The sequence below is a fragment of the Mixophyes fleayi genome, chromosome 2, assembly GCF_038048845.1.
Source record: "Mixophyes fleayi isolate aMixFle1 chromosome 2, aMixFle1.hap1, whole genome shotgun sequence".
In the NCBI taxonomy this organism is placed as follows: Eukaryota; Metazoa; Chordata; class Amphibia; order Anura; family Limnodynastidae; genus Mixophyes; species Mixophyes fleayi.
In genome coordinates, this window is record NC_134403.1 from 209,264,667 (window position 1) to 209,276,489 (window position 11,823).

The window sequence follows — 11,823 nt, forward strand, 5'->3', positions numbered from 1 at the left end:
AACTCATATAAATTAGCTTGGTTCTTTATTTTTTAACTTTCTCTATAAAGCAAAAATGAAAGTTTAAATATATACTATGGACATAAATCAGGAAGCCCAGATAATAAGAAGATAAATCCCTATATGACTCCCCGCATGTGATCCTTTTAACCTACATGTTTTTTATGTACAGTTTAGAGGGTGGCTCTTGATTCTGGTGGAGCCTGTAATTGGGTGAAATGCCTCAGGGTACCAATTTAGAACAATCTGTTACTACACAATGATTTGTTACATGCACTATTGTTTTATGTGATAACACAATGAGGTATGATGAAATGAGGCTCTGTAAAACAAAAAAAACATCATTTCTTGGGAAATGTAACTGGCGAATAGGGAAACAATTTTATTGGTGTCCCGGATATTAATAGACTACCGCAAAGTGGAATTTTTATGTTTGCAAATATAAACACTTATTTTTGCTATATAATATATTTACTAATAAACAGTAGAGTAGGTGACATAATTATAGTAAAAAAAAAATGTAAATTAAAGCATATACTTGCTTTTCCCTGGTATATTTTGGCCTTACATCAGTCTGAAAGCCCTCAAGTCATGAAATATTATCCAAAAATATTAAGAAATGTTACAACTTGCAGCACATATTTTACCATCAGTAGGTGATGCAGATCCCTTTATATTTAAATTCCCTTGAAATTGTAGGCAAGGAAGTGTAGGAAGTGTAAGACTTGTCCTTTGTGTTTGAAGATTAATTGGATGCACTTGAATTTATTAGAGTATAGTCCGTTTCTGAGCATGTGCAGAGCAATTTTAGACCAGTACATATCGGCATTTACGTACCTTAATAAATTTGTTTCACTATGCATATGTTAAAAAAATGAGATGTGCTATTTAACATAATGGATGGAATGGAGCTTATGAAATTCCTGTGTATGGCCTGGAGATTGTTACGGACCATAGTTTTACTAAACATTTTCGTTTGCAAACCACCAGCACCCAAAAAATAATGGCCCTGTGCTTGCTCTTGTTTCTATAACTTTTCTCTCTACTTTATATCATTTAAATCCATGAGATATTTAATTAAACTCCCAGCAAATGCATGTGTTCTTTTAAATATAATTTACAATGTTTTTTTTCAAAAACAACATTGCATAAGTTCATCCATTCACATTTTTAATTATCTTCCCTTTAGTTTACAAAATGATCGAATTTCCTACCATTCACTAACTTACCGACATTATCATTACAACTTTAAATATTACATGTAGTGAATTAATATACATTTTTAAGGTACATTTCACTAGGGTATGAGCACAGTTTTTATAATCAGTCATCTCTTTTGTGCAATGACACCAGATTTGAAGTTGGCAGTGAGAGCACAACCTATAAATTATTAGAATGATGACAGTAGCACAGAATATTGCAGGTCAGTAGTGTACTATCCTGTGTGAAGCCGCAACCTGTACTCTCATGTCATCATGTTAGTGAGGGTAAGATTGTATGTGATAAACACAGTGAGAGTCAGAAAGCGGAAGGGTAGACTGCTTGAATAGCGATTGGTGAATCAATTTCGCCAATCGGGATATTTTGTTGAATTTGAAAGATTTGCCACTGGTAAATTAAACTGTGATTCTACTCAATTGGCTAAAAAGTCAGCGAATAAATAATATCATTTGGAAAAAAAACACAACTTTGTCCATGTTTATACAGCATCAGTCTATTGCTGAAACACAGTTGTCTCCGCCATTATATTCTATATCAGCTGGTATCACAGCAATAAAAGGACCAGCTGGCTTCCCATAGACCTTAGTGTTAGGTCCTGGCTTTAAAGGACTGGTACTGTTAAAAGTAAAATAAATGAATAGTTAAAAAAATAAACAGGCTGTATTCAACCCTCTACAAATCCACAATTATCCCCAGTGTTAGATAGGAATGAGCGCACTCGGATTTATGAAATCCGAGCCCACCCGAACGTTGCGGATCCGAGTCGGATCCGAGACAGATCCGGGTATTGGCGCCAAATTCAAATGTGAAACTGAGGCTCTGACTCATAATCCCGTTGTCGGATCTCGCGATACTCGGATCCTATAAATTCCCCGCTAGTCGCCGCCATCTTCACTCGGGCATTGATCAGGGTAGAGGGAGGGTGTCTTAGGTGGTCCTCTGTCCTGGTAGATCTCGTGCTGTGCTGTTTAGTTCTGTGCTGTGCTGTGCTGTGCTGTGCTGTGCTGTGTTCTGCAGTATCAGTCCAGTGGTGCTGTGTGCTGTGCTCTGTCCTTCTGAGGTCAGTGGTGCTGCTGGGTCCTGTGCTGTGTCCTGTTCAGTCCAGTGGTGCTGTGTCCTGTGCTCTGTGCTTCTAAGGGCATAGTTATTTCCCCAATATTCCCCTGTGTTTAAAAAAATAAAAAAAAGTTTTTTTAAAAAATACCAAAAACTACTTTAATTTTTTTTAATTACCACAAAATTTGCACAACCAATCCTGCAGTATAAGCCCATTGGTACTGCAATATTACCAAGTTCACACATTCAGCAGTAAAAGTCCAGTGGTACTGCAATATTACAAAGTTTACACATTCTGCAGTATCAGTCCAGTGGTGCTGTGTCCTGTGCTCTGTCCTGCTGAGTTCCGTAGTACTGCTGGGTCCTGTGCCGTGTCCTGTTCAGTCCAGTGGTGCTGTGTCCTGTGCTCTGTGCTTCTAAGGGCATAGTTATTTCCCCATTATTCCCAAGTTTTTAAAAAATAAAAAAAAAGTAAAAAAAAATAAAAAATTTAAAAAAAAAAAAAAATATATAATAATTATAACCAAATTTGCAAAACCAATCCAGCAGTATAAGTCCATTGGTACTGCAATATTACAAAGTTCACACATTCTGCAGTATCAGTCCAGTGGTGCTGTGTCCTGTGCTCTGTCCTGAGGAGGTCCGTAGTGCTGCTGGGTCCTGTGCCTGGTCCTGTTCAGTCCAGTGGTGCTGTGTCCTGTGCTCTGTGCTTCTAAGGGCATAGTTATTTCCCCATTATTCCCAAGTTTTTAAAAAATAAAAAAAAGTAAAAAAAAATAAAAAATTTAAAAAAAAATAAATAAATATAATAATTATAACCAAATTTGCAAAACCAATCCAGCAGTATAAGTCCATTGGTACTGCAATATTACAAAGTTCACACATTCTGCAGTATCAGTCCAGTGGTGCTGTGTCCTGTGCTCTGTCCTGCTGAGTTCCGTAGTGCTGCTGGGTCCTGTGCCGTGTCCTGTTCAGTCCAGTGGTGCTGTGTCCTGTGCTCTGTGCTTCTAAGGGCATAGTTATTTCCCCACTATTCCCAAGTTTTTTAAAAATAAAAAAAAAGTAAAAAAAAATAAAAAATTTAAAAAAAAAAAAATATATATAATAATTATAACCAAATTTGCAAAACCAATCCAGCAGTATAAGTCCATTGGTACTGCAATATTACAAAGTTCACACATTCTGCAGTATCAGTCCAGTGGTGCTGTGTCCTGTGCTCTGTCCTGAGGAGGTCCGTAGTGCTGCTGGGTCCTGTGCCTGGTCCTGTTCAGTCCAGTGGTGCTGTGTCCTGTGCTCTGTGCTTCTAAGGGCATAGTTATTTCCCCATTATTCCCAAGTTTTTAAAAAATAAAAAAAAGTAAAAAAAAATAAAAAATTTAAAAAAAAATAAATAAATATAATAATTATAACCAAATTTGCAAAACCAATCCAGCAGTATAAGTCCATTGGTACTGCAATATTACAAAGTTCACACATTCTGCAGTATCAGTCCAGTGGTGCTGTGTCCTGTGCTCTGTCCTGCTGAGTTCCGTAGTGCTGCTGGGTCCTGTGCCGTGTCCTGTTCAGTCCAGTGGTGCTGTGTCCTGTGCTCTGTGCTTCTAAGGGCATAGTTATTTCCCCACTATTCCCAAGTTTTTTAAAAATAAAAAAAAAGTAAAAAAAAATAAAAAATTAAAAAAAAAAAAATATATAATAATTATAACCAAATTTGCAAAACCAATCCAGCAGTATAAGTCCATTGGTACTGCAATATTACCAAGTTCACACATTCTGCAGTATCTTGTGCTACATATAATGGAGACCAAAAATTTGGAGGATAAAGTAGGGAAAGATCAAGACCCACTTCCTCCTAATGCTGAAGCTGCTGCCACTAGTCATGACATAGACGATGAAATGCCATCAACGTCGTCTTCCAAGCCCGATGCCCAATCTCGTAGTACCGGGCATGTAAAATCCAAAAAGCCCAAGTTAAGAAAAAGTAGCAAAAAGAGAAACTTAAAATCATCTGAGGAGAAACGTAAAGTTGCCAATATGCAATTTACGACACGGAGTGGCAAGGAACGGCTTAGGCCCTGGCCCGTGTTCATGACTAGTGGTTCAGCTTCACCCACGGATCTTAGCCCTCCTCCTCCTCCCCCCCCCTACAAAAAATTGAAGAGAGTTATGCTGTCAGCAACAAAACAGCAAACAACTCTGCCTTCTAAAGAGAAATTATCACAAATCCACAAGGCGAGTCCAAGGATGTTGGTGGTTGTCAAGCCTGACCTTCCCATCACTGTACGGGAAGAGGTGGCTCGGGAGGAGGCTATTGATGATGTAGCTGGCGCTGTGGAGGAACTTGATGATGAGGATGGTGATGTGGTTATTGTAAATGAGGCACCAGGGGGGGAAACAGCTGATGTCCATGGGATGAAAAAGCCCATCGTCATGCCTGGTCAGAAGACCAAAAAATGCACCTCTTCGGTCTGGAGTTATTTTTATCCAAATCCAGACAACCAATGTATGGCCATATGTAGCTTATGTAAAGCTCAAATAAGCAGGGGTAAGGATCTTGCCCACCGAGGAACATCCTCCCTTATACGTCACCTGAATAACCTTCATAGTTCAGTGGTTAGTTCAGGAACTGGGGCTAGGACCCTCATCGGTACAGGGACACCTAAATCCCGTGGTCCAGTTGGATACACACCAGCAACACCCTCCTCGTCAACTTCCTCCACAATCTCCATCAGATTCAGTCCTGCAGCCCAAGTCAGCAGCCAGACTGAGTCCTCCTCAATACGGGATTCATCCGAGGAATCCTGCAGCGGTACGCCTACTACTGCCACTGCTGCTGTTGCTGCTGTTAGTCGGTCATCTTCCCAGAGGGGAAGTCGTAAGACCGCTAAGTCTTTCACAAAACAATTGACCGTCCAACAGTCGTTTGCCATGACCACAAAATACGATAGTAGTCACCCTATTGCAAAGCGTATAACTGCGGCTGTAACTGCAATGTTGGTGTTAGACGTGCGCCCTGTGTCCGCCATCAGTGGAGTGGGATTTAGAGGGTTGATGGAGGTATTGTGTCCCCGGTACCAAATCCCCTCGAGATTCCACTTCACTAGGCAGGCGATACCAAAAATGTACAGAGAAGTACGATCAAGTGTCCTCAGTGCTCTTAAAAATGCGGTTGTACCCACTGTCCACTTAACCACGGACATGTGGACAAGTGGTTCTGGGCAAACGAAGGACTATATGACTGTGACAGCCCACTGGGTAGATGCATCCCCTTCCGCAGCAACAGCAACAGCTGCATCAGTAGCAGCATCTACAAAATGGCTGCTCATGCAAAGGCAGGCAACATTTTGTATTACAGGCTTTAATAAGAGGCACAACGCTGACAACATATTAGAGAAAATGAGGGAAATTATCTCCCAGTGGCTTACCCCACTTAGACTCTCATGGGGATTTGTGGTGTCAGACAATGCCAGTAACATTGTGCGGGCATTAAATATGGGCAATTTCCAGCACGTCCCATGTTTTGCCCACACCATTAATTTGGTGGTGCAGCATTACCTCAAGAGTGACAGGGGTGTGCAGGAGATGCTTGCGGTGGCGCGCAAAATTGCTGGACACTTTCGGCATTCAGCCAGTGCCTACCGCAGACTAGAGGCACATCAAAAAAGCATGAACCTGCCCTGCCATCACCTCAAACAAGAGGTTGTGATGCGCTGGAACTCCACCCTCTATATGCTGCAGAGGATGGAGGAGCAGCAAAAGGCCATTCAGGCCTACACAGCCACCTACGACATAGGCAAAGGAGTGGGGATGCGCCTCAGTCAAGCGCAGTGGAGACTGATTTCCGTGTTGTGCAAGGTTCTGCAGCCATTTGAACTTGCCACACGAGAAGTCAGTTCCGACACTGCCAGCTTGAGTCAGGTCATTCCCCTGATCAGGCTGTTGCAGAAGCAGCTGGAGAAAGTGAGGGAGGAGCTGGTACACCATTGCGATTACACCAAGCATGTAGCTCTTGTGGATGTAGCCCTTCGTACGCTTTGCCAGGATCCGAGGGTGGTCACTCTTTTAAAGTCAGAGGAATACATTCTGGCCACCGTGCTCGATCCTCGGTTTAACGCGTATGTTGTGTCTCTGTTTCCGGCGGACACAAGTCTACAGCGGTGCAAAGACCTGCTGGTCAGGAGATTGTCCTCTGAAGAGGACCGTGACATGCCAACAGCTCCACCCTCATTTTCTTCCACATCTATGGCTGCGAGGAAAAAGCTCAGTTTTCCCAAAAGAGGCACTGGCGGGGATGCTGATAACATCTGGTCCGGACTGAAGGACCTGCCAACCATTGCAGACATGTCTACTCTCGCTGCATTGGATGCTGTCACAATAGAAAAAATTGTGGATGATTACTTTGCTGACACCATCCAAGTAGACATGTCAGACAGTCCATATTGTTACTGGCAGGAAAAAAAGGCAGTTTGGAAGCCCCTGTACAAACTGGCTCTATTTTACCTGAGTTGTCCCCCCTCCAGTGTGTACTCGGAAAGAGTTTTTAGTGCAGCGGGGAACCTGGTCAGTGAGCGGCGAAGGAGGTTGCTTCCTCACAACGTTGAAAAAATGATGTTTATAAAAATGAATAATCAATTCCTCAATGAAGTACAGCACTGCCCTCCAGATACTACAGAGGGACCTGTGGTTGTGGAGTCCAGCGGGGACGAATTGATAATGTGTGATGAGGAGGAAGTACACACTGTAGGGGGAGAGGAATCAGAGGTTGAGGATGAGGACGACATCTTGCCTCAGTAGAGCCTGTTTAGTCTGTACAGGGAGAGATGAATAGCTTTTTTGGTGTGGGGGCCCAAACAAACCAATCATTTCAGCCAAAGTTGTTTGGTAGGCCCTGTCGCTGAAATGATTGGTTTGTTAAAGTGTGCATGTCCTATTTCAACAACATAAGGGTGGGTGTGAGGGCCCAAGGACAATTCCATCTTGGAACTTTTTTTTTGGCATTATATGACCAATCAACAGTCGTTTGCCATGTTCAAAAAGTAAAACCAAATTTTAAAAAATTCAAGAAATTAAACCAAAAGTAAAATGCCGTGTCATAATTTAAAACAAGAGTTTTTGACGTGCTCTAAAACTACTGTATTGTTGTTTATATTTTATAAACACTACACTTGAAAGCTTGAGTCTTTCAATAAAAAAGTAACTGTCCATTGCACGAATATTTGCAACAGGGACAATTTTAGGGTTAAGAAAGCCAACTAATAACACTTCGACGCTGTCTGTCTTTATAAACACTACACTTGGAAGTTGGAGGAGGTATTGTGGCCCCGGCACCAAATTTACTACCGGGGCCACTCCACTGTGCAGTCCATATTTAGGTGTATCAGATATTAAACAACGGTGACAGTTGATGCCCAATTTTTTAATTATATTGTGGCCTCGGTACCAAATTGTGTACCGGGGCCACCACACTACGCAGTCCAGATACTTGTTTGGTGGAATTCAGACCAGTTGAGGGTTTTATTATTATATTGTGGGGACCACTCTATCTATACCACACTACAACTCTATACCACTCTATTTCATACTTTAATTCTATTTAATACTTTAATTCTATTTCATACTTTAATTCTATTTAATACTTTAATTCTATTTCATACTTTAATTCTATTTAATACTTTAATTCTATTACTAATTACCATAAAGAGGAACTGCCACTTCTATTTAATACTTTAATTCTATTAGTAGTTACCATAAAGAGGCACAAAATAAACCAATTTTACCAAAAGTATAATATGACTTAGACTTACAAACACTACACTTGAAAGATGGTGCCTTTAAATGAAAAAGTCAGTCTTCATTGCACGACTATGTGCAACAGGGACAGTTTTTTGGTTTACAAAGTCAACCAATAACACTTGGACCCTGTCTGTCTTTAACATACTAGATGGGATCTCAATGACGAATTGTCTGTACCATGTTTGGAGGAGGTATTGTGGCCCCGGTATCAAATTGGGTACCGGGGCCACCCCACTACGCAGTCCAGATACTTGTTTGGTGGAATTCTGACACGTGGAGGGTTTTTTAATTATATTGTGGCCTCGGTACCAAATTGTGTACCGGGGCCACCACACTACGCAGTCAAGATAGATAGATGCGTATCATAGATAAAGTACATTCAGTGGTGTGGGGCAAATTGAAAAATATTCAAAATGCACTGACATTATCAAAAACAAGAGGTTGTCACACGCTAAAACTCCAACATGTATATGATGGAGAGGATGGAGGAGCAGCCGTATGTGTAGTGTAATGCAGACCTGTTGAAGGTTTTTTATATATTTTATTGTGGTGCCCAGTGCCCACTCCTCTAGGCAGTCCAGGTACATTTATTGGTGCGATTCATAAAAGTTCAGGGTTTTTAATATATTGTGGTGACCCACTCCTCTACGCAGTCCAGGTACATTTATTGGTGCGAATCAAACAAGTTGATGGTTTTCTTATTATATATATTGTGGTGACCCACTCCTCTAGGCAGTCCAGGTACATTTATTGGTGCGATTCATAAAAGTTCAGGGTTTTTAATATATTGTGGTGACCCACTCCTCTAGGCAGTCCAGGTACATTTATTGGTGCGATTCATAAAAGTTCAGGGTTTTTAATATATTGTGGTGACCCACTCCTCTACGCAGTCCAGGTACATTTATTGGTGCGAATCAAACAAGTTAATGGTTTTCTTATTATATATATTGTGGTGACCCACTCCTCTACGCAGTCCAGGTACATTTATTGGTGCGATTTATAAAAGTTCAGGGTTTTTAATATATTGTGGTGACCCACTCCTCTACGCAGTCCAGGTACATTTATTGGTGCGAATCAAACAAGTTGATGGTTTTCTTATTATATATATTGTGGTGACCCACTCCTCTACGCAGTCCAGGTACATTTATTGGTGCGATTCATAAAAGTTCAGGGTTTTTAATATATTGTGGTGACCCACTCCTCTACGCAGTCCAGGTACATTTATTGGTGCGAATCAAACAAGTTGATGGTTTTCTTATTATATATATTGTGGTGACCCACTCCTCTACGCAGTCCAGGTACATTTATTGGTGCGATTCATAAAAGTTCAGGGTTTTTAATATATTGTGGTGACCCACTCCTCTACGCAGTCCAGGTACATTTATTGGTGCGAATCAAACAAGTTGATGGTTTTCTTATTATATATATTGTGGTGACCCACTCCTCTACGCAGTCCAGGTACATTTATTGGTGCGATTCATAAAAGTTCAGGGTTTTTAATATATTGTGGTGACCCACTCCTCTACGCAGTCCAGGTACATTTATTGGTGCGAATCAAACAAGTTGATGGTTTTCTTATTATATATATTGTGGTGACCCACTCCTCTACGCAGTCCAGGTACATTTATTGGTGCGAATTATAAAAGTTCAGGGTTTTTAATATATATTGTGGTGACCCACTCCTCTACGCAGTCCAGAAAGATACCTTGTTGCAACGTTTTGGACTAATAACTATATTGTGAGGTGTTCAGAATACACTGTAAATTAGTGGAAATGCTTGTTATTGAATGTTATTGAGGTTAATAATAGCCTAGGAGTGAAAATAAGCCCAAAAACTTGATTTTTAAACTTTTTATGTTTTTTTCAAAAAAAATCCGAATCCAAAACCTTAAATCCGAACCGAGACCTTTCGTCAAGTGTTTTGCGAGACAAATCCGAACCCCAAAAATAACGAAAATCCGGATCCAAAACACAAAACACGAGACCTCAAAAGTCGCCGGTGCACATCCCTAGTGTTAGACAACTTGGGCTGGTTTTCACTATAACAGGAAGACCATGACCACGTAGAACATTTTAACATAGTGCACACCAGCACCAAGGTGAACAGTGCATGGCTGGTGCCTTAATGGGGATAGAGTGCCCTCTCCCAACTGAGCACTTAAAAGTCCTGGTGCTTTTCATTCTAACAGAGAGATCACTTTCTTTTTTTAAAAAAATGTATTCAGATGCCAACCACAATATCTCAAAATCTACTGTGGTTTACAAAGTTTTAGCCAAGATTCATATGAACCAAGGCAAAAAGAATTTCAGGCGTTTCATACACTTCTGTTTTTGGACAATACGGAACAGTGATGCAAGGCTCCAGCTACACTGATGTGGAAAGAATGCGGTGTCAAATACACCTCTATATGAAACGTAATTCATACATACAACTTATTCTGCAAATACTGTTTTTACTGGTAGGACATTCCACATCTTTACTAAAGTAAAGTATATTTTTTAATACTTAAGGATGAAAGCTCCTTTCTTCTAATCTCCGGGGGTGTACTCACTCCATGTGTTAAACTATATTTCTGAAAGGGTCTACAGAGATATTTTTAAAATGACTTTGCTCACATTGTTGGCATCTCTTTTTTTGTACTATTTCTCTTTTCGACATATTTTTCTTTGTTATACTAATGATTACAAAAATATTCTCTAAATGCAGTCAATTTCTAAAGTGTATAAATGTGAGCACTTTATGTACATCATGCGTTGTGTTTTAATCTGTCCTCATTATACATTTTATTTCCAGAACATTTCCAGGATTCTGGCATAATTAGGTTAACACTGAACTGTTTTAGTATTCAGGATAAATCTATATACCCTAGAACCCTAAATGCCTTCAAGCAGTAATACATTACATTCATTAAATGTATATGTGTGCTAAATATTATTGTCTTATTCAATATACCTCTATGGCAGCATACTATTGTATACTATAATTAAATTATTACATGAAACAGAACAGAAAAAAATGTATCATCAATGCAAACAATATAAAAAAATATCATGATACTAAAACACTGCAATCTGTAAAGTTTGGAATAATAAGCTATATAAACCTGCAATTATACCAAGTCTATAAGCCATGTAGTGAATCTTAAAACATTATTTGCAATGAGGGTCTGCAGTTGTTTAACTTTGTAAATGATTTTTAATGTCTTTATAAATTAAAGGTAAAGAAATAAAATTAGAAATATAACTAAGAATTTGTACAATAGTCTTCTCTTTCTGCATTGGAAATTTTTGTCAGTGACATTTATCACATTGAATTAATGTAAACTCGGCGTGCTTAATCTCCCAACCTGGAGCATGTGAAATATATGGAGACTCTATATGCATACACTAGAGAATACAATCAATAGATGAATTAAAATGAATGCCACATCATTAGCTTTAAATATCCCTCAGATGACCTTGTGTACATATGATCTAGCCCTCAGAACAGGCATTACTTTCTCAGAGGTGATTCCCAAGGAAGGGTTTTGCCTGCCAGCTCATTTCATTATGTGTCTGAGAGCTCCCACATAAACAGATTTGCCCTCCTAATTAAAGTGACAATATAATCTTAAAGTATGAATAATATTATTTTGACAATTCAATTACAAAAATCACTGTTAATGTAAATGTTTATATCTACATTTTAGGGAAGACCCGCATATCTTTGAAGTACACAAATGGGACACTTTTCTGCCACAACATTTGCTAAACATT